General features: G+C 32.7%; 1 protein-coding gene across 1 annotated transcript in view; it reads left to right on the plus strand.

The window, feature by feature from the left end:
* LOC140452340 (lachesin-like) overlaps positions 1 to 25,752 on the plus strand; it is a 985,903-nt gene that overhangs the window by 556,415 nt on the left and 403,736 nt on the right. The window lies entirely within an intron of this gene.

Consider the following 25,752-nt stretch of genomic DNA (forward strand, 5'->3'; position numbering starts at 1 on the left):
CCTATCGGGCTCCACTCTGTTATTCTATTTATCCACCGATTTTGGTCTGCTCTTCTGACATGTCCGTACCATGTTAATCTCTTCTGTTCGATGTAGTCTATTATGTCGGAGTTCATTCCCATTCTCCTCTTAATCTCCATGTTATTTATTCTGTCTCTTCTTGTTACTCTGCAGCTTCTCCTTAGGAATTCCATCTCTGTTGCTCTTATTTTGTTTTTGGTTTTCTTATTTATTGTCCAATTTTCACACCCATAAGTGAGGAATATATTATTAGGGATATAAAAGCGTTTAACATAGTGTCTTGTTTTTATAAAAGCGTAAGGTTGATCTCGAGATGCATACTATATTTTATCTACGACCAACAAGTAATTTATCATTTTAAAGTTGGTATTGTACTGTTTGAAATGTGTATCGAGCTGCCTACTACGTTTTATGTACGAACGTGAAACTTGACATATGTGACATAAGTATGACATAAAACGTGACATATGTGACATTTGACATAAAACGTGACAAAATATTTGACATAATGACATTAAACATGACATAAAACGTGACATAATAATTATGTGATATTAAACGTGACAATATTTTTATATCTATGAACTTTTGTTATCAATAAATCTAATTAGGTTATTCTTTTATGGTTTTGGACCTCAGATCTCAGTTCCTCATCCATTCTTTTCTCATATGACTATAACAATAAAACATTACATTTTATAACTTAGCCCCCATATATACTTAGCCCCCATCCCTATTAATGTTACTGAATCCGTACTCCTAATAATGTTACTTAGCCCCTGTCCGAATGGTTGTAACGTCAGAGGTCAAAAATATCTTATTTATTAACCTTATTACGCGTTACCATCGGACCCTATCATGCATTACAAATATACATCCCTGTATATTAAGCCGTTTGTATGCTACTCCTCCTTATTTTACTTTTTGAGCTACTCTCTTTCCTCTGAAACTAGGCTCTAGAAACTACCATCCGACGAGCTGTTCTACCCCCACAACAATTCGAGCCAACAATAACCAGAGTGAACCTTAAAAAGTTTCCCAGAATCTAGGGAAAACTTAATTAATTTACGAAATTTGCACATGTGAAAAGAAGATAAATGCCTCGTTTTCTTCAGATCTGGGGAAAATCTTATTGTGGTCCTGTATCAGTGCTGACTTATTACTAACCTCTCGTATCCAGTCTTTAAACTCACATTATATCCCCTTATTAATTTAATACACTGATAGACTAAGTTGATTTTTATTCGAAGGTAGACAAATATGAAATTTTATCGGTCAAAACGTTTTTAACTCTTGTGAAACTTTAACGATAATCCGTAGAGAAAAAAATACCGAATTTCCTCATTATTTTAATATTTTTCACATCTTTACTTCCGAATGTGATGTGGATTTTATTAATTTTTCTCTGTTATGTTAGCTGCTATTTGAAAATACTATTTACGACTATTGAGAACGATAGAGAAGTGCAAATAGTTTGTGTTTCTTACTATGCAAATATTTACGACGCTCCAAATGTTGCATATTTTTGTATCTTCTATTCTAGTGTACACAGAGCGATGGGAAATGAATTACGGATAAGCCACAACCATGTATTTTATCTTTAAATAGAAATTGGTCAAACACGGTATAAATTTTGATTTAATACTAAATAAATTTGGAATGTTTTCCTTTTTATTATCTTTTTCGTTTAGCATCCTATGTTTAACATACGTCCTCCGCAAGTCCCTGTTCTATTCTGGCGCATGTTTTTTCATTCAATTTCTCCACTTTTTCTAATATCGTTATCCCATTATAACTGCATGAAGAAAAACTGTAAATTTATTTTCGGTTGTAATTCTGACCTTTTGTCGTAAAGCAGGTAACTAATATTGTGGATTGTTGTTTAAATATCATATTATAACAATAATTAAGTTGGGCAAGCATAATTTGCGTATACACTTAAAATCTCTTATTATTCTAATTAAATCCTTAGTCTGATCTTAAAATTCCAAATTTGTCAATTAATCAAATTTGTAACCAGGGCAACTAGTGAATTTTTAGAATAAAAATTCAGAACATGAAAAAATCAGAACATCGTCATAAAGAAAGTAATACAGGTCCGAACTATAAGTTTTTCCATTTAAGATACTTACCAGCTATTACTTATCAGCTTAGAGTGTACTAGACTACAAGCCCATGGAACACTTTTAATTGGTCATTTTACCAAACAGGAATTACATATAAATCAATGCTATAATATATAATAATAACTTTGGAAACTATGCCGTCAATTTTTATCGGTACAGGTGACTACACCTACAAAGGTATGGTAAACTTATTACTAAAGGGGGGCATTTTGGTTAAACATACTTGTACGCCATTTATAACTAGGGTAGGTAATACAAAAATAATGTATAATGGCCTGCGACCTAATGCTGCCCAAAAATATTAGTACCAGTAGTAGGGACCATCTTTGACTTTCGGAAAATTTTGACCAGATTTTCGGCAATTTGATACAGTACAGCATTTATACTCATAGTTTCGGATCGTTATTTAGATGCCTTTTTGGCAGCGACATACACATCGGCTGGTACATTATCAGCAGTTGGCGCTACAGCCCTTCGTGAGCCTTGGCCTGCTTCAAAACATTCTTCCATCCTTCCCTATCGAGTGTCTGTCTTCTCCAGCCCCTCACTCCAATCTCCCTCAGATCTTCCTGTACATCGTCCAGATATCTGAGTTTAGGTCGCCCCCTTCTTCTTCTTCCGACCGGCCTGTTTAGCATAGTTATTTTAGTGGGATCACTCTCATCCATCCGCATAACGTGGCCCACCCACCTTAGGCGGTTTATTTTGATGGTCTTCACAATATCTGCATCAGCAAAAAGTCTATAGAGTTCAAAGTTATATCGCCTTCTCCACAGACCCTGTTCGTTTACTCCGCCATATATGGTCCTCAATACTTTTTTTTCAAAGACTCGCAGTAACTCTTAATCTCGGGTCGTCATTGCCCATGTTTCCGATCCGTATGTGAGCACTGGGCGTATTATTGTTTTATAAAGTTTGCACGTTGTTGCTATTGACATACTTCTCGCTCTTAGTTGAGAATCCAGGCCAAAATAACAGCGGTTAGCCACGCATATTCTTTTTTTTTATCTCGTTGGATGTGTTATTTGTGTAGTCTACCAGTGATCCTAAGTAGCAGAATTCTTCTACCATTTCTATCGTTTCGTGTTGCACCTCTAAGTTATTTTGTTGAATTCTTGATATGGCCGGCATATATTTAGTTTTCTTTATGTTAATCAGAAGTCCGATGTTTTCTGCGGCATTTTTGATACGTGTGAAAGCCTCCACTGCTTCATTTTGGATTCTTCCAATTATGACGATATCATCAGCGTATGCCATTATTTGTATACTACGGGTATATATCGTAACTTTTAAGTTTATTCCCGAATCTCTCATAACTTTTTCTAACGCTAGGTTGAACAGCGTGCATGATAGCGCATCTCCCTGGTGCAGTCCTCTGTTGGTTTTAAATGGTTTTGAAACATCCCCTTGTACGCGCACTTTACATTCGACTTTCATCATTGTCATTTTAATTAATTCTACCAATCCTTTTGGTATTCCTAATTCGATCATCGCCGAATATAATTGGGGCCTGTCAATAGTATCGTACGCTGCCTTAAAGTCTACGAAGATGTAATGGCAGTCTATGTCGTACTCCGTCGTTTTTTCTAATATTTGTCTGATGGATGATATGTGATCAATGGTAGATTTATTTTTCAAGAAGACTCTTTGGTAGGATCCTATTATATTGTCAGTATACCGTGCCAGTCGTTCGTTAAGTATCAGGGACACAATTTTATATGCTGTATTAAGAAGGGAAATCCCTCTAAAGTTGGAACATTCAAGAACGTTTCCTTTTTTGTGTATGGGGCATATAATTCCAGTATTCCAATCTTCTGGTAACGCGCGTTCTTGCCATACCTGTATTAGTAGTTTGTGAAGGAGGGTTACAAATGTTTGACCGCCACATTTAAATCGACTGGTACAGGGGTGAGAAATCTAGGATGCAACCGTTGACTTTTAAGTAGTACAAATGAGGTAGGTGATTTGAGCCAATATAAAAGTCACTAATTTAAAGTTAGTTGTATAAAATACTAACATTTTTGGGCATGCCGTACATTTTTCACGGTACTTGTGCTTATATGATAAGTGTGATATTATTATCGAAAATTTTTGTACGGTATTGATATATTTTAATAATATTAACATCAATTATCAACAAAAACAAAATGCCGTACAAAATATGCTTTTAAATGGCTTTAAAAGTATTATAGTCCAGTTTGTGAGGCCGTAATAAAGTTATAAGGCCCCAAAGAATTTTTTTTCAAAAATGTTTAAATATTGTTGTTAATAACTTTTGTATTCTTCATTTTATACTAAAAATTAATAGGAATAAAGTTGTAGATAATTTAATTTCATACAAATAATATCTCATAAAATGTTTTTAAGGTTGCTAGTTTACGAGATATGGCGCGAAAACACTTTACATTTCTTTTCCCAAGATTGCGGCCGCAAGACAAGGGTGAAACTCTCAAACTTGAACTTAAGTTTATGTTTACAGACTCAACACCTCAAAGAATAAACTTGCGACCTCTAAGAAATGTACGCTAAGCCCTAAAAAATGTAATATTTCAATAGACTATTTATATCAGCACTGTGCAAAATTCATCAGTTATGTATGTACGGCATTGTTTTTTTTTTCATTTGTGTACTTTTAAATAACTAATAACATCCACAGTATTTAAAATATATCATAACATACACCACAGGGTACTTTAAACTATGTTCAATTTTCAAATTTTTGTTTTTTTTTTCAAATTTTTAATTTGTACCATTTATTATAACCAGTTATGAATTATTTTAATAGTTTTTAATTATATTTCTCCAAAAAAGTGACTACCGTCTTCTTCTTCCTATGCCGTCCCCATTAACGGAGGTTGGCGACCACATTTTTAAAGGCTTCTCTATCTTTTGCAACGTGGAATAATTCGTCTACAGTCATGTTTGTCCAGTCTCGAATATTTCGCAGCCATGACTTCCTCTTTCTACCTATTCCCTTTTTGCCATCGACTCTACCCTGCATGATGACCTGCAGAAGACTATATTTATTATTTCTTAGTATGTGTCCAAGGTATGCAGTCTTGCGTACTTTTATCGTTCTCAACAATTTTTTGTCTCGACCCATTCTTCTCAGCACTTCCTCATTGGTGACCCTGGCAGTCCATGGGATTCTCAACATTCTCCGGTATATCCAAAGTTCAAAGGCTTCAATCTTTTTAACTATTTGCGCTTTTAGTGTCCATGTTTCTACCCCGTACAATAGTTGCGACCAGACGTAACATTCAACGAACCTCAGTCTCAGCGCAATATTCAGATTTTTGTCACAGAACAATTGTTTGAATTTTAAGAACGCTGCCCTTGCCATTTCTATTCGTACCCGGATCTCTTGGTCTGGATCTAATTCTGTGTTGATGTAAGCTCCCAGATATTTATATTTTGTCACTCTCTCTATTTGCTGTCCACCAAGAGTTAGTTGTTCATTATTTATTGGACTCCTTGATACTATCATAAATTTGGTCTTATCTGTGTTGATGTCAAGTCCCATTTGAATGCATTCACTATTTATTGCATCTAGTAAAGTTTGTAGATCTTCTATACTCTCAGCCATAATTACCGTGTCATCTGCAAATCTCATGGTGTTTATGATTTCTCCACCAATTCTTATTCCCTCTTTTCTTTCCCATAAGGCTTTTCTGAATATGACCTGTGAGTACACGTTGAAAAGCGTCGGAGACAAGACGCATCCTTGCCTAACCCCTCTCGCAATCGGTATATTATTTGTTTCCATATCGTTCACCTTTACTACTGCTTTCTGGTTCCAGTATATAGCCTTAATAAACTCAATGTCTTTTTTGTCTAAATTGATGTTTTTTAATTCATTTATTAACTTCATATGCTGCACTCGGTCAAAGGCCTTCCTAAAGTCTATGAAGCATACATATGCACTCTTGTTATATTCCCGACATTTCTGCAAGAGTACCATCAACGCAAATAATGCCTCTCTTGTACCCATGCCTCCTCTGAAGCCAAACTGAGTTTCATCTATCTGCTCCTCACATTTCTTATAAATTCGGTTTTGAACAATTTTCAAGAGAATCTTTAAAGGGTGGCACATTAGGCTTATCAATCTATAGTCATTACATGATTTGGGATTGTTGTTTTTTGGTAGAGGTAAAAATATCGATTTAAGCCATTCTTCCGGGATGTTGCCCTCTACATATATGTGGTTGAGAATTCGGGTGAGTCTCTTTATATTACCGTCATCTAAGGCTTTTAACAGTTCAACTGGAATTTGATCAGGACCCGGTGCTTTTCCTTGTTTTGCATTCTGTAGGGCATTCTTTACTTCTGAGGGTAAAATTTGTAGGTATTGTTTTTCTTCACCTATATCTTGTTCATTTTCTCTCTCGTCATGGAAAAGATGGATTATATATTGTTCCCATACTTCCTTTATTTTGCTCTCTTCAGTAAGTATTTCTCCATTATTATCTCTTGTTATGAGTGTTCTTCTTTGTCTGGTGTTGCCTGTAAGTTCTTTCATTTTTTTATGTAAGTTTGAGGTGTCATGTTTGTTGCTGAGTTCTTCCAATTCCTGGCATTCTTTGTTCATCCATTCCTCCTTAGCCTTTTTGATTTCATATTTGATTTTATTCTTGATGGTTTTATATTTATTTTCATCTTTATTTTTGTATTTTCTTTTTTCAGTTATTAGCTCAACTATTTCCGGTGTCATCCAGTCTTTTTTAGTTATTTTCTCTTCTTCGCCTAGGACCTCCTTTCCCGCTTTTAGTATGGCTTTTTTCATTTCTGCCCATTCAACGCTTCCTTCAGTTAATTTATTTATCTCTGCGTTTAGTTGCTGTTGGCAGTTGTCGTCTTTTAGGTTTTTGATGTTAATTTTGGTGGTTTTAACTTTTTTCTCCGGTTTCCTGAGTTTAATGTTGACGTTTGCTAGTAATAGATTATGATCCGTATCTGCATCTGCGCTTGGATAGGTTTTTGCACTTTGTACTCCATTACGAAACCTTTTGTTAATCGTTATAAAATCTATTTGGTTTCTGATTATATTGTTGGTGTTATCTTTTGGAGAAGTCCACGTGTATAATCTTCGTAGGGGTAGGTCGTAGTATGTATTTTTTATGACTAATTCTTTCTCCTGGCAGTACTGGACTAGTCTGTCTCCTCTTTCGTTTCTTTTACCTAACCCAAAATTTCCTACTATATTTCCAGTTTTTCCTCGACCGACTTTAGCATTAAAGTCGCCCATAATTATTTTTACCTCCTGCTTCTTTATGTTTTTTGTTAACAGTTCTAAGTCCGCGTAGAATTTTTCGACCTCAGCATCATTGCTATCAGATGTTGGAGCATACACTTGGATTAGATTTATGTTTAGAGGTTTGGCTTTCAGCTGAAGTAGCATCATACGTTCGTTAAAGGGAATGAAATTTGTCACAAACTCTTTTAAGTTATTGTTGATAATAATACCAACACCATGGCTGTGTTCTCCAGTGCTTTTGCCTGAGTAGAAAATAGTATTATTATCCTTGGTGTAGTTTCCAGACTTTGGCCATCGGACTTCTGAAAGGCCCAATACTACCGTACAAGAAATAATTATCTTATCGAAAAAACAACAATTCTATTCTCAAATACAGATAACTGTTTATAAATTTTTGCAAGAACCATAACTTTTAGACAGTATAGTTGCCAAAATTCTTTTACGAATCAAGTAATCATTAGGATTTGATGCCGTACATTTTGTAATGACCTTAACGAATGGGGGTTAAAATCAAGGATTGCGCCCTAGATTTCTCATCCCTGTACCAGCCGATATATACAACACTGCAAAAAAAAGTAATGTAAATAACGATCTGAAACTATGTGTATAAATGCCGTACCGTACCATTATGTGTGTATTACCTACGTAAGTTATAAATGCCGTACAAATATTTTCGACCAAAATGCCCCACCCCCCTTAAGTGGTAGATTCATAAATCAAATGGCCCCTTAAAAATGTTCCATGGGCTTGTAGTCTATACAGTCATGACCAATATATCACTTTTCTAGAATTTGTGGTTCTTTTCCTGGATATACTAAAATTAAAAAGATAAACAAGACCTGTCATTTAAAACTGAAGAGACGTATGTAATCTACATGAAATATTTAAGTAGGCAATAAAAGAAAAGAAAACACTTACATACAATTAGTTTATTTTATCTGGGATGACTGGTTTCGAGTTCTACAATATCTAGCTCATCGTCAGGTTCCAATAAGGTTTCTTAACCACTAAAAAGAGATGTTACAGTAGTTGTTGTATGTGATCAATTAAACCAATATTAGAATTATATTATAAAAACTTTTATTTAAAAAATCCTTTATAAAAGTTATATTATATTCCTAAATTGCCCTCTCGGGTTACATCATAGCGACACCTGATATGAATAACATTGTAACTTTACTTACAATATTTTTTAAATATGGATTAAAAACATTTATAAAGTATAACTTTATAAATATAAAAAAATGATATAAATATTGTTTATGTAAAATATAAGGGAAAAGCTTATGGACAAAAAATCAAATTGTGACCAAAAATTATTGTTTAAAAAAACGCAAGGTAAAAATACGAGTACTTTTTCATCTATTCGTCATCTAGTAACCCCCACCTATGTCTTAAAAGCTTCAGATATCTGCAAATTTTGCCGTGAAATCGATGATTTTTGCATAATCAGACTTGGCTAAAATGTTTGCAGTGCAATACATACTCAAGATACAGCGATAGCGGAAACTTCTACATGCACCAAAGGTAAGTTCATCATTAAATACGTCTGTTAAAAGAAGAAACAATGCCCAAAGAAGCAAAATTTGGGAAGGGAGAGACATAGGGATCCAAGTATTTGGATAATGAAGAAGCTCTTGAACTCTGGCCAAGAATATACTACTAAAACGGGAAAATTAACGAAAATGAGAGAATTGGGACCTGGATATAACGATAAATGTAACAGAAAATGTAAATCGAAATTATCTAAAAATGATAAGGCTAAATTTATTTAATAATTTTTGGGAAATGGCTAATCATGACAAAGAGAGCGAATATTTATGTAGATATGTTATCAGACAAGAGAGAAAGGTTGCAAAGTTAAAAGAGTACAGAAGAAACTGGACATATGGATATAATTCGCAGTTCACCGCAGAACACTGACTCTAAGTTTGTAAAAAAAAAATTTTTGACACTTTTAACGTAAACGATATGTGGTTAACTACGCTGTTCACAAAAATTGATAGTCAGGAAGGTAGAATCTTTATTCCAGCAAAAGAATCCCACTACGCAAGGAAAGAACAACTAAGATGTATTTTGATGAATCTTTAACGGTTCCTAAATTGTATTCACATCCATTAACATCCATTCAAATGAATGAATGTTAGAGAATCACCCATGCGATAAGTCAGCCACCAAAAGTCGGTACAGACACATATTCAATACTGAGTTTAATATCGGCTTTTTGCAGTGAAAAATAAAACCAGTATCTCATTTGTAATGTACATAAGATTAAAGCAGAGAAAGGCCCAATAGAAAAATAATATGCTTTACATATTGCAAACGTACGGATGTGAATCTTGGACCCTACGACAAGCGAAAAGAAGAAAGATACACCCCACTGAAATGTTCTGTTGGAAAAGAATGTTACGAATTCCGTGGACCGACCACAGGACAAATATTTCAATTTTAAATGAGCTAAAAGTTAGAAAACGGCCATCCAGCAAAGTAAATCTCCAACAATTAAAATACTTTGAACATATTATGAAAGCAGACACAGAAAACATGGAAAGACTTATTATCCAAGGAAACGTAGAAGGCCGAAGATCACAAGTGTTAATACATAATACGTAGTTATTAATCACCCTGTAGAATTACACATATTTTCCGATTATGGAGAATATTATTGCCTACAGTTTTTCTCATTGAGTTTTTTGGATATGTTATACCACAATGGAACTAAATCTTAACTAATGTTCACTTTAGACTAAAGTACAGTTTAGTTACACACAGTTTTATAATACCTACAGCTCTTTTCATTATTAAAAGTAAACTTAGGTGTTTAAATTAGTAGGTTGGTAATTGTGTTTCAATTAATTTTGCTTTATTTTTGTCGAAATAACCCTATTTTTCTTCTTCTTCTTCTTCCTCATTATAAGTAATTCTGCTTGTTTATTGGCAGATTAATACCTCTATGAAAGATTGTTACTCCATCTTTTGCGTGGTCGTCCGATACTTCTTCTGCCGATTGGTGACTTATCTCTTGCTATTTTGATGACACGAGTCTCCTTCATTGTGGTTATTCTATTCCTTTTTTTTTCTATTTTGTGTCCATTAATTTTCTTCATATTTTTAGACATTTTCTTCTAATATCTTCAATTCTCTTTCGATCTCTCAGCGTATTTCCTGTAATTCTTCTCAGTACTTTTATCTCTGTTGTTTCCAGTAGCTTTTGAGTTATGGCTGTATCGGGTCTTATTTCTGAGGCATATGTCATTATTGGTCTTACAATGGCTTTATTAATTCTTGATTTCATCTCAGTGCTAATGTGTCTGTTTCACCATATAGGCAAGCAGCACATTGGGACGCAGGTGACACAGGTGACGCAGTGCAGAGCAGGTTACACAGCTCAGAAAACATGCGTGTCACGCAGTGTGAGCGCATATTTGGAAGCAGTCTTCTCGAAAATTTTGAGGTGCGAATATCAAATATATTATATGAACATGGAAAGAGAATTTTATAATTTCAATAATGGCGTTATTTCTGGACAGTTCCGAATCAGAGTCAGATGCAGAATTTGAAGAAATAGTTTTATTATTCAACATGTCAAAGAAAAAAAATCATTTTGGATAAGCAACTATATGAAAAAGAGAAATACTCATGGGGAATTTGCACTATCATCTGAATTCTCTGAGTCTCGTTATTTAAATTATTTTCGGTAAAGCAGAAAACAAGTTGATGAAGTACATAATATAATAGAAAACAGTATTTATTCAGATGGTTGTAATGCCCAAAAACCAATAGGAACCAAAGAAAAACTAGCTGTTTTTTTAAGGTATTATTTTTATTAATTTTATGTTTTATTAAAAAATACAAAAATATCATTTTAAACAATCATAGTTCTATACTCTATAATTTTCCACAAAATTACGAATATTACCGGTATTAGCGGTTTGAGGAGATGTCTCAGCAGACAACCTGGGGGTGAGTGTAGTAAATTGTAGATAGTAGAATTACTGGTGCTTGTACTAATCATTTGAGCATAAAAAAGAGCTGTTGGGAATAGGAGCTAGAGGATTATTATAATGTTGATTTTCAGTATGCTGGCTACTGTGACTGAAACTTGGTGATGGAAGAGGTGTTGACGAGTAAGGGCTGAATATGGGTATTAACATATGCACTTGTAAAAACTCTTTGTTCACTATGAGTGTAGTTTTCTTGACTGGGATCCTGAATTTCTAGATATGCAGCTTCCAGCTGTGATGTAGCTTGGAACACATCATTTCTTGCACGATGTTGAAATTTAGGAGTCATTTTTTGGTTATTTTGTACATCGACATATAAAAATGATAAAGATCACCATTAAAAGGCTTCTGTGCTGCCCTTTTAACTGCTCTTTCTTCGGCCCTTTTTTGACGTTGCATAATTGACTACTTTATTAATTCCTGTATATCATCATTTTTAGGTTTCTTATTTTTTAGCTGCTTTGGTTGTGATTGATTGGTCTTCAGTTGCCTTACGTTTGGCATTTTCTTTTTCGTTATTTTTTTGTATAATAATACCAGATATGTCGAATGTCGCTGGTCAAGTCGTCAAAAATTTCACTGTCTGGATCAACTATGGAGTCTTCCTGTTGTGGGTCTTCATCTTCACTATCTTCTTGTAAATTACCTTCACGTGATCTGTTGGAAATATATGGAATCAAAAAATCCATCTGTTTTTGAAATTTCCATTTTTTTATGATGACAGCAGCAGCTCCGCTTTTTAGACACTTTTTCTGTCTTCGCAGTGCATCGCGGTGGCAGTTACGAAGCTTAAGCCAAAGTGTCTTCGCCTTTCCTGTAACAAAGTTTTGTTTTTAAATAAATTTAGGCGTAAAGGGGATAAAAGACTTATGCAATATTGCATGATGTGTTGAAAAATAGTAACACAGATGTAACTCTTTTGTAGGTATATAGCTTCTGGAGATAGCTACAGAAGCATAGCGTACACCTATAGAATGGGGGATCGAACAGTTGCTAAAATAGTAAACGAGATATCTGTTGCAATATGGACCAACATGCAACCAATGTACTTAGCAAAACCGACTACTGAAATGTGGCAAGCGATATCATCGGATTTTGAGAAGAAGAGGGACTTTCGGCCCTCAGTAATAATGTAATCTTTCATTCTGCAATCACATTTAACATTTTGACAGGCGACATTTTGCGCCTACGCCCTTAACTATAACGTAGCTATGTACCTACTTACTGTTCTGATATAATTAATATAATTAAAAGTATTTGTTTAACTTACCGCTTTTTAAATTTAGTTTTTTTCCTATTTCATTCCATAATTCATCCTTCAATTGGGATCGTTGGTATCGTAAAGAATTGTCTGGCTTCTCACCAATTCGATTAATTGTTCATTCATTTCGAATATAACCACACAAAATTTTACTAGAAACAAACAAACTGCTCCGCACGTGGCACAGGAATCTGTGTCCGGACGACTGCGCTGGCAGGTTTTCTTAAACACAGTCCTGTGCTGCCCTGCCCTGCGTTCCAATTCGGGCGGGGTAATGTAATTGTACGGAAAACAGAAACCTGTGCTGTCCTACGCTGCGTTGCCTGCGTCACCTGCGCCTTAACGTGCGGCGCGCCTAGTGTTATTAAGGCATCCTGCCAGTCTATTTGCTTTTTGTACTTCATCTCTCACTTCTTTGTCCAGGTCTTTATAACTAGACAGTGTAATGCCCAGGTATTTTATTTCCATTACTTGTTCAATACTGATGCCATCAATTTCTATTTTACATCTGGTTGATTCTTTGCTGACTGCTATTGTTTTAGTTTTCTGAGATGAGATTGCCATATTAAATTCTTTTGCTCTTATGTTAAATCTGTGGACCAGTCTTTGCAGACTATCTTCATCTTGGGCTATCAATATTGCGTCGTCTGCGTAACAGAGTATTTTGATTTCTTTGTTTCCCATTATGTATCCTCTTCCTTTGTTAACGCTTATTATGGTGATTTTATCCATGATCTAATTAAAGAGCATGGGGCTCAATGAATCCCCTTGTCTTATTCCGCTGCCTATTACTATTGGTTCTGTAAGTGGTCCATCTATTTTGACTTCCATTTTGTTGTTTTGGTAGATGTTTTCATAATATTTAGTGGAGCTTCTCTATTATACAGAAGATGGATTACATATTTGAGTCTTACTCTGTCAAACGCTTTCTTTAGGTCAATTAGACACAGAAATGCTGATCTATTATACTCTACTGTTTTTGAGTTGTTGTTTTTTTCACACAAATTAACATACAATATATTCTTGTTGTATGTTAATTTGTGTGCAAATACATACATATATAATTAACTTAATTAATTATATCTGTATCAAAACGAAGTAGATCTTTAAATTTCATTAAAGGGAAACTTTTATTTACTGAGGATGAATCCAAATGGAAATCAATTAAGTATATAAACCAATAAAAAATATCCAAGAAAACTGGAAGTTTTAAATAAAGAGAATGATCGATAAGAGGACAAAGAAAACAAAGAAAGGCCAATAATGATATATTAAGGAACAATAAATAAAAACCAAAATATTCAAAATTGAATTATAATTTTATAGTCGGAATTCAATAGGATAGTCATATCGCTTAGAAATGATAGACCCTCGAGGGGTCAGAGATGAGAGACGCGTGTAGTTCAATGGTGGCGTGTATATTTTTAAAATAAGGGAAATAATAGGGAACTTACACATAAAATATGTTTGCGTCAACGGTCAAATGGTTTATTTATATTAAATATATTTTGTTAAAATGTAATGTAAAAATAATATATTCAACATATTATGTCTTAACAATTAATTGTGTTAGCCAGATGTACACACAATATTTTCATTCATTTATATTATTTTTAGTTGAAGAAATATGTACATGTTTATTTTACAACATCTCAAATGCTAAATTATACTTATTTACTTACTTACATACTTAAGCCGCCCTCTTGTATCTTACGGTGTCGAGGTGCTAAATTATATTATATTTTTAATCCAAAACTTTCTTCCCTTATAATAATGGAATGTTACGAATATACTTTTGGTTCGTAATAATTTGTAATAAACCAAAGCTATCATTTATAAATATCTTAAATTAAGAACAAACAAGAAAGAAAATAACTTAAAAATATAAACGAAACTTTTAGTAATAAACGTAAGAATAACTAATAAATATTGTATCGCCTTGTATTTCCCCAATAGAATATCTTCCACTGCTTTCTATAAAATATTCCACCATTAAGACATCAAACTGTAGATAAATTGTCAGATTAACCTTTTGAAAAACCCTCGTTAGTCATAATATGCGCTTTAAACTAAACACGACGTAGCATTCAAATTGAGCAATTTCCAAAAACACAAATATAACTGGGAATTTCCAATTAAATACGATTAAAATAAAAATAATAGAATTCCCGAAACAACCTTGTTTTTCCTTTTGAACTTTTATTTACAATTAATTTCTACATGAGATTTTTAAGTAAATGTGAATGAATTTGTAAATAGGTAACAGTTTTAAAATAACTTAGTCGTTGTTATCGACTTCTAGCAGGTAGAATGTACGTTATTTTTTTTTTGTAACAATAAAACACTGAAAATTTTGTTTTCAAAACTTCCACAAATTTTTATTTTAAATTCTTATCACTACAGCTGTTTCGGCTGATTGCCTTTCTCAAGTGATCTGTTTTTGGCATGGGTGTACACTTTATACTCTCTAATGAGATAAGTTGAGGAGGGGAGAACTGTTTGTCTCAAGCTGGTCATTCAGAATTATATCTGTGTTTTTTAATTTGTTGATTTCCATAGATTCTAACAAAGATAGCTTAAGGCCTTTATTTTGAATGTGTAGAATTTTAAATTCGTCATCAAAAGAATGATTATGATCTAGAAGGTTAAGTGCGTAGGTAGAATCTGTTTTTCTATTATTGAAAGCCCTTTTATGTTCTGCTATTCGTTTATTAAAATTTCTACCTGTTTGACCAATGTAAGTTTTTGGGCAGTCGCCACATTTAAGTTTGTACATACCACTGTGTAAGTGATTTTTATGTTGGCTCTTATTGTTTTTAATATATTTGCCTAGGTTGTTATTTGTTCTGAAAGCTGGTGTTATTCCTTTCTTTTTTATGTGTTTGGCTATTTTTGTTGATATTTTGCCTGTATATGTAATCGAGCAGAAGGTACTGAGTTTTTTCTCTGGTGGTGGAAATACTAAGTTCAGGGCTTTCTTGTGTAGTTTTTGATTTAACATTTTATTAATTGTTTGTTCGTTGTATCCATTGTTCACTGCTATTTGCTTAATTATATTTAATTCTGTCTCAAAGTTGTATTTTGACATAGGAATTGCTGTTAATCTATGTAACATACTATGATAGGCTGCCAGTTTATGTTGTGTGGGATGTGATGATGAATTGTGAATAGTCGTGTCAGTATGGGTAGGTTTATGAAATATGGAGAAGTCATGTTTGTTTTTAAGTCTGGTAATATTTAAATCTAAAAAATTTATGGATTGATTTTGTTCTGTTTCTATTGTAAATTCAATATGACTATGAAGAGAATTAATATAAGATAAAAATTGGTCGAGTTGCCTGTTAGTTCCTGTGAAACATACCAGTACGTCGTCTACGTATCTCCACCAATATAAAAACTGTTTGAATATGGGATGTTTTGAAATCTTTGTCTCTAGATGATCCATAAAAATATCTGATAGCAATGGGCTTAGAGGATTGCCCATTATAAGTCCTGCACTGTTATTTGTATATAATTCATTATTAAACAGGCAATCAGTATATTACAGGAACTAACAGGCAACTCGACCAATTTTTATCTTATATTAATTCTCTTCATAGTCATATTGAATTTACAATAGAAACAGAACAAAATCAATCCATAAATTTTTTAGATTTAAATATTACCAGACTTAAAAACAAACATGACTTCTCCATATTTCATAAACCTGCCCATACTGACACGACTATTCACAATTCATCATCACATCCCACACAACATAAACTGGCAGCCTATCATAGTATGTTACATAGATTAACAGCAATTCCTATGTCAAAATACAACTTTGAGACAGAATTAAATATAATTAAGCAAATAGCAGTGAACAATGGATACAACGAACAAACAATTAATAAAATGTTAAATCAAAAACTACACAAGAAAGCCCTGAACTTAGTATTTCCACCACCAGAGAAAAAACCCAGTAGATTAACAGCAATTCCTATGTCAAAATACAACTTTGAGACAGAATTAAATATAATTAAGCAAATAGCAGTGAACAATGGATACAACGAACAAACAATTAATAAAATGTTAAATCAAAAACTACACAAGAAAGCCCTGAAATTAGTATTTCCACCACCAGAGAAAAAACCCAGTACCTTCTGCTCGATTACATATACAGGCAAAATATCAACAAAAATAGCCAAACACATAAAAAAGAAAGGAATAACACCAGCTTTCAGAACAAATAACAACCTAGGCAAATATATTAAAAACAATAAGAGCCAACATAAAAATCACTTACACAGTGGTGTGTACAAACTTAAATGTGGCGACTGCCCAAAAACTTACATTGGTCAAACAGGTAGAAATTTTAATAAACGAATAGCAGAACATAAAAGGGCTTTCAATAATAGAAAAACAGATTCTACATACGCACTTCACCTTCTAGATCATAATCATTCTTTTGATGACGAATTTAAAATTCTACACATTCAAAATAAAGGCCTTAAGCTATCTTTGTTAGAATCTATGGAAATCAACAAATTAAAAAACACAGATATAATTCTGAATGACCAGCTTGAGACAAACAGTTCTCCCCTCCTCAACTTATTTCATTAAAGACTATAAAGTGTACACCCATGCCAAAAACAGATCACTTGAGAAAGGCAATCAGCCGAAACAGCTGTAGTGATAAGAATTTAAAATAAAAATTTGTGGAAGTTTTGAAAACAAAGTTTTCAGTGTTTTATTGTTACATAAAATGAATTTTTATCAAGTAACGGTCGAATCCATCAATTATTTTTTTTTTTAAATAAAATCCATCAAATATCTGCTTTACAGAAAATAATAATTCTAGACCCAGCAACTTAATGTAAACTGCAATTGTGAGAAACAAACTTGCCATAATAATAATAATAAAGTTATTAGGTACATACCTACTTAAAAAATTATAACCAGGTAGGACGAAGGATTTCACAGGTAGTCTCCGAATGTAGCAACAAAAAATCACTAGAACTGTACCTATTAGTTATTATATTATTTTAAAGAAATATTTTTATTCTGAATCACTTCCTGTTGTTAATTCACTATCACTACTGTCTTCTCCTGGAGTAATGATAATGGGCTCGATAAGAACATCAATACGCGTGTCTACGTCCCACATTTTATCTTCTTCTTTCTGTGTATGTTTAATGCATGACTGCCAATTGGAAGCGGTTATATTTTGTATGGCTTGGTCTAATAATAATTTGACATCTTTTATATTGTTCTGAAGCTATTTTCTTGTGGTATTTTAAAGTAATTACTATTTAAATGGGAATAAGCCACAATTAAAGGTTAAAGTACGTTTATTGACGTTTCAATTTCCACTTCGGAAATCGTTCTCAAAATACAAACATTAGTAAATTAAACAAATTTTGTTTTTTTGTTACTTAGTGAAAAATTCTTCTAATAATTTAATTTTATCTGACTCATCTATATTGACAATTCAGACATACATTATACATTTTAAAGTAGACGACTTTAAAATAATATTGCCAATATTGTTGAGTTACGTTCCTGGGACGACTTTACTTATAAGATAGTTCATTCGATTACATGAAATTAACTTTAACTTGAGAATATCCGTCAGAAAAGATTATAGCATGTAATTCGTCTTTAAAAAGACAAACACATGCCATGATGACAGTAAAATTCTCCTGTTAGTACTTCCATATTAAATTATGAGGGAAAAACCAGGAAAAAAACTTCATAATACTATCCCGACATGGTAAGTATTTGGTCGTGCATTTAATTTACCTTCAATAAACACCAAATTCTGATTTTATATGTTTGTTATTTAAAAAACATAAATGATGTATCCCTTTATATGTTACTGACTTACCAATACTGGTATTTTCCTCTTAATAACTTCCTCTTTTAATATGGGTAACCAGATCCTACTACATTCTGCCGAGGAATTCGCGACACAATTGGTCTCATTTAGCATAACTAGAGCCGCTTCTTTGATTTTTCTCTTTTTACCATACGTTTCTTTTAGGACTATATTTGAATCATTTCATTGAACCCTATGTTCATTATCCCATGCGTGTTTACATATTTGAGATCTATCAAATTCTCTATTTTTAATATAGGATTGATGTTCACTTATTCTAACATTTAATGGCCTTCATGTTTTACCTAAATAAAACTGATCGCATTCACAAGGTATTTTATAAATGCAATTCTTTGTCCTTTCTTGTTCATTGTTAGGTTTGGTTTTGGACAAAATGATTATCCTCTAGAAGGATAATCATTTTTTAATAAAACAAATGTTAATAAATGTTTTTCCTCCAAGAACGAATTTTCGTTAGAACAAGTAATTTTGGCTCTATCGTATAAGGATTTAATGATTGATTCCCTTTTTAATATTAATATTGTGATTTGATTTAAAATTTAAATATATGTTGGTGTGTGTTGATTTTCTATACACCTGAGTTTCATATCCAGTATCGTTCTTAGACATTAAAACATCCAGGAAAGGTAGTGAGTTATTATATTCCTTTTCCATGGTAAATGGTATTTTCTCTTCTTTATCGTTTATATCATTTAGGAATGTGTCCAACAACTCTTATCCATGAGACCATATTGAGAATAAATCTACATATCTCCACCATACTGAGGGTTTTAAATTTTGTTTAGAAATAATTATAATTATTTACTATGGAATCACTAACAGGAGAATTTTACTGTCATCATGGCATGTTTTTGTCTTTTTAAAGACGAATTACATTCTATGATCTTTTCTGACGGATATTCTCAAGTTAAAGTTGATTTCATGTAATCGAATGAACTATCTTATTTATAAGTAAAATCGTCCCAGGAACGCAACTCAACAATATGGGCAATATTATTTTAAAGTCATCTACTTTCAAATGTATAATGTATGTCTGAATTGTCAATATAGATGAGTCAGATAAAATTAAATTATTAGAAGAGTTTTTCACTAAGTAACAAAATACAAAATTTGTTTAATTTACTAATGTTTGTATTTTTAGAACGATTTCCGAAGTGGAAATTGAAACGTCAATAAACGTACTTTAACCTTTAATTGTGGCTTATTCCCATTTAAATAGTAATTACTTTGACATCTTTTAATTTAAATGTTGTATTCTTTTGCGCTACCTCATTTTTTTATTTGTGCCCATATCAGCTCGATGGGATTCAATTCAAAATGATACGGTGGAGTTCTTAATACGGTAATGCCATGCTCACGTGCCATTTCATCTACTGCAAATCTGATGTATGAACTCTTATGTTCGCGCACTATATAAGTAATAAGTAATAAGTATAAGTAATAAGTAATTGAATCTTTATCATGAATTCATCAAAATCTGTATTTTTACTTCTTAACCAATCTATTATATCTGCCTTTCGAGATGCAGAAGTCGGTATTTTTTCCATACGACGGCTGTGATAAGGTGCATTGTCCATTATAATTACCGAACCAGGATCTATAAGAGTCAGTATAGACGAAAATCACTTTTCAAACACATGTAAAAAACCTGAATCACTTCCACTGTGCGTTATAATGAGACGTCTTCCTTTGCCCGAAGGTGCTTTTAAGCCGGTTGAAAGTCTCTCAATGAAAGCCTGTCGCGCACTTTTAATATTCAAGTCTTGCAATACTTTGGATTTCGTATGACCCTCATTCAACCACGTTTCATCCGTATAATAATTTTTTTTACCAAGTCGTCTAAAATCACGAATTTTTTGCAAATATTTTCTCCGCCATATCACTAATTTGTCCCTCTTGATCAATAAACTTTTCCGATTTCTCTTCACATACCGAAAGTCCAATTCATGTAAAGTCCTTTGTAATACTCTCGTGGATATTTTATTTAAAGTATCATTTGCGTCTGCATTAACTTCTCGTTGAATAGCCTTTAACGTGGGCAGTTCGTTCGTAAAATAAAATCCATGAACTTTTCTTCGGATTATACTTTTCGTACTATCGTCCAATACAATTTTTGCACGTACTTTATGGATTGGTTTTTGGATAGGTTTGTTACCTTGAATTATTCGTAAAACCGTACGAGCCGATACTTTTGTTAAATCTCCACACAATGCCGCTTACCACCGAGTGTTAACGAACTGACAAAATGACTGTCCTGACAGTCCTATTGAATTCAGGGTATAAAACAAAAATGTTCTCAAGAAATATTATAATAAATAAACTGTACAAAAAGTGTTGTCTTTTAATGCCATTTCTATTAAATGTAAATTTAAACTGTACACGAATTTTAAGAACACAGTACAGAAATTGCTGAGCTAATATATGTATGATTAATATATGTACAATTATAAAAATGCAAATTACTGAAATATAAGCATTATAATATTCTATAAAATTTCACCCACAAAGGTAAAAGTAAGTTTAAAACTAACCCATTGCAAATATCCGAAATCAAACAAAACCTGGAATTTTTGGAAAGATACAAACAAAATATAACATTGTTCTGCATGGCTTAAAAATTTAGTTTAATAACTTATAAAGTAAAGGACACAATGAAAAACTATAAAAATGCACTTGGATCTAAATATCACCATTCAAATGCAACAAAAATAGGCGATCGACACTATCTGACGGAATTAACGAATGGAGATGATAAATAGAAATTCATGGACACGAAACACAAATTAAGAAATATTGTGAACGAGAGACGGTCTATCTGAACAATGATATGACCAAAGAAGAAAGAAGGATCTAAAAAGAACTCAGAAACTTTGCTAAAATTGAAAGCGAAAAAGGAAAGAACTTAGATGTTATAGTAAGGAAGAATAAAAAAGCACATAAAACAGCATTACAAAAAGAAGCATATAGCAAAAAAATAGGAAAAAATCAAAAACAAAAGCAACCAGAAATAATCACATGGAACGTCAAAACGTTACTAAAATTAGGAAATATAGATCGTACAGCAGTACAAAAAAAACAAATACTACTTTTTCCTTTACAGCAGAGAACAACAAAGAGACTAAAAACGACGTAGGCTTCTATGTAAAAAAGAATTGTTATCTAGTATTATAGAATTCCAACTAATAAATGGAAGAACGCTATTCGGAATTCGGAATGCTTGCCACGCTAAGAATAAAAAAAGGAAAAACAACATTATAGTTATAAAGGTGTTTGCACCTACTGAGAAAAGATGTTTACAAATGCTGAGGAAAAGAATGTATTCTATGCCGACCTAAAAAAAACATCTGTGAAAATACCAAAGAATGACAATAGCCGAGGAAAAATACATAGTATTTATGTAAAAACTATTATTTATTTTATGTAATAAAGTAAACAATAAATTTTAGTTTTTAAATTAAGTTTAACTTAAATCATTGACCAAAATTTTTATACAAGTGAACTACAAAACGAAATTACGATTTTCTCAATTTTTTTTAATGGATCACCCTGTATTTTATTTTTTCGAAATATTGTATTTATGATACTCTTTCATTTTTTCATTGCATTCTTTATACCTAAACGCATTATTTTTCGAGATATTTTTAGTTTTCTTCAAATTTCGGGAATAGATTCAATTTTTGTAAGTAGAAATAAGTATTGAGTATTGAGTGATAGTATAAAAAAATTATTTTTATCCAATATGTAACTAAAAAAAATATAAACCATGTTAATTTGTAATGAATGTAACCATTAATGTGATATTAAGGAAATAAGTCTAAAGTAAATGTTCAAAATTTTCACCTTCAACGCCTGTTTAAGTTTGTAACCGATGTTCAAATGACCGAGCCCCATTTCTTAACCTTTGTAAGTCAACTTTATTAAAATTTTCTCTCTCTACCGCTACATTAACCGGTACATTTTGCAGTAGTATTGACAACTGATTATTTAGAAAATCCAGATATATGACACCATTCACACGAGCGTCAAAAAAAATGTGGCCAATCACATAATCGCCAACAATACAACCCCAAATATTTATAGACCACCTAGTTTGACTGTGAATGTTAACAAAATAGGGAGTGCTTGATACATAGTAATGAAAATTATGCTGATTCAACTTTTCATTTTTGTGTAATGTAGCCTCATCTCCAAAAAGCACATAATAAAAAAAAATTGGTCTATTTGCACTTACTGCTGAGACCATTGACTAAAAGTTAATCTGCGTTGATAATCATCGACTGTCAATTCTGATTTGTAACTGTATGCGGTAAGGATGCAGTTTCTGTTTACGAAGGATTTTTGCCGCCGAAGTTTGACTAATGACACATGTTGACGTGAAATTTCACGAGTGCTGATGTGGGGATCTTCAGTAGGAGCTATCAGTAAATCATATTTCTTTTCTTCACTTAGAACAGTTTTGGTTTTCTCATTTTTTTATATACAACTGACCCAGTGCGAACAAAACGATCCATTAATTTTTTAAAACCTCTTGCGTTTGGCTTCCTCCGTTCAGGATATCGCTCGTGATATAATCTGGATGCAAGTAAGCAATTTCTCGAACTTTCTCCTAATACCCAGATGATATCTCTTAACTCTTCTACAGAAAAATTTATTTTTAACAATAAAGACAGGCCACACAGACCGATTAAAAAGGTAATAATATGAAAACTGTCATTTTTTACCTTTGTAACTGACACAAATGGCCTTTTACTTCACTGCGCGTCACAATCGGCAGTTAGGAATATTTTATTAAAAATTCTTGGCTAGAATATTGTTGATATGACAATCCAAAAATTGTTACATCAATTGTATAATGTTTTGAATTCAGAAACCAAATAGATTACATAATGGTGACAAAAAGATACTGTAATGTCATGAAATCTACTAAAACTTATCCTGGAGCTGATAACGGTTCGGATCATAATCCAGTAGTATCTGTGATAGAAGCTAGACCAAAGAAAATAAGAAAAACCATCATCCCAGCGTTAGACTTAAGCCAGCTAAAAAGTGAACACCTACGACAAACAGTGCAAGAAGAAATAAACACCAGCCTCAGAATAGCAGAACATAAACACTACAATAAGAACTACGGGAAAGAAACACCTAACCAGATCTGCAAAGAAACACAAGGTATGGATGACACCAGACATACTAGAACTAATGGATGAAAGACGTAAAATGAAAAATAATGCACAAAAATACAGAGAGGTTAATAAGAACATAAAGCAAAGAATACAGAAGGCCAAAGAATTATGGATTGAAGAGCAATGTGTAGAAATGGAAAACTATGAAAGAAAATATGACACATTTAATGTACATAAAAAATTAAAAGAAATTACAGGAACACAAAGAAGACATCAAATGAGTTTGCTTAAGAACAAAGACGGAAAGATTATTATAGATTTAACAGAAAAAATTAATAGATGGAGTGAATACATAAGAGAATTGTTTGAGGACAACAGAAATAACATTGTTCAGGTAAATGGTGAAACGGGACCTGAAATCCTAAAATGTGAAGTAAAAGCGGCACTTGATGAGGTTCCTACTGAATTGCTAAAGCTCTTGAATGATGACTCAATAGGTATACTATTGCACTTATTTAACACAATATACAAAACTGGTATTATACCTCAAGAGTGGCTGTTGTCTACATTCGTTACACTGCTAAAGAAATTCAATGCAAGAGAATGTTCAGACCATCGAACAATATCTTTAATGAGCCATCTACTAAAGATATTTCCAAAAGTCATCTACAACCGAGTTTATCAAAAGTTAGATTCAGATATTAGTGATACACAGATGGGGTTCAGAAAGGGACTAGGTACTCAAAAAGCTCTCTTCGGTTTGAATGTTCTTACACAAAGATTCCAAATCAGGAAGTACATGCATGTTTTATCGATTTTGAAAAAGCGTTTGACAGAGTACGCCATGATAAGGTAAGAGACATTCTTGAAAGAAAGGACATAGATAATATAGATATGCGAATAATTCTCAATCTATATTGGAATCAGAAAGCTAGCATCAAAATAGAAAATGAGATATTACAAGCAATAGAAATACGTAGATGAGTACGACAGGGATGCATTTTGTCACAGCTGCTATTTAATGTTTATAGTGAAAGCATCTGCCAGGAAACCCTTTTGCAAGCAAACGAAGGAATCATAATGAATGGAGAGGTTGTAAATAATATTCGATACACAGACAACACTGTACTAGTTGCAAGAACAGTAGAAGAATTACAACGATTACTTAAAACTATAAATAGTGCCTGCACATATTAGTATAAACGGCATTCAAATTGAAAAAGTATCAAGTTACAAATATTTGGGGACTTCAATAAACGAAACTGGAGACCAAAACAATCAAATTAAAAACGTATCGAAATTGCCAGAGCCACCTTCATAAAGATGAGGAAATTCTTCTACAACAGAAATATAAGCATCCCTCTACGATTAAGAATGCTAAGGGGCTACGTATTTAACACGCTATTATACGGTGTAGAGGCCTGGACTCTCAAACAGAACAACATAAAAAATATTGAAAGTTTCGAGATGTGGTGCTACCGTCGAATGCTGAAGATAAGTTGGGTTAAAAGAGTCACAAACTTTGAAGTAATGCGAAGGATAGGAAAAGACCCAGAAATTTTGTCAAAGATTAAACGAAGAAAACTCGAATATTTAGGTCACAAAATATAACGTAAGGAAAAATAGAAGGAAAACGGAATCCAGGCCGTAGAAGAATGTCATGGTTGCGTAATTTGAGAGAGTGGTTTGGCTGTACCACTAATGAACTCTTTAGGTCAGTTGTAGACAAGGTCAGGATAGCCTTGATGATTTCCAATCTCCGATAGCAGTGGCACAAGAAGAAGAAGAATAATTATTTTTCTTTCTGTTTTGTGTAAGTTATTATTTATTGAATAATAATAATCTTGTTATATTATTATACAAAACATATTGTAGGAATTTTAGGAATCTTGTATTTCATTAAGGAAATATGATATTTCCACAATATCACATAATGATACATCCATTGCATATTGTTATGGGTTATATTTTTTATTAGTTACTTATTGAATAAAACTAATTTTGGTATATTATAACTCAATACTCAATACTTATTTCTACTTACAAAAATTGAATATATTTCAGAAATTTTAAGAAAATTAAAAA

This window comes from Diabrotica undecimpunctata, chromosome 10 (genome assembly GCF_040954645.1).
Source record: "Diabrotica undecimpunctata isolate CICGRU chromosome 10, icDiaUnde3, whole genome shotgun sequence".
Lineage (NCBI taxonomy): Eukaryota > Metazoa > Arthropoda > Insecta > Coleoptera > Chrysomelidae > Diabrotica > Diabrotica undecimpunctata.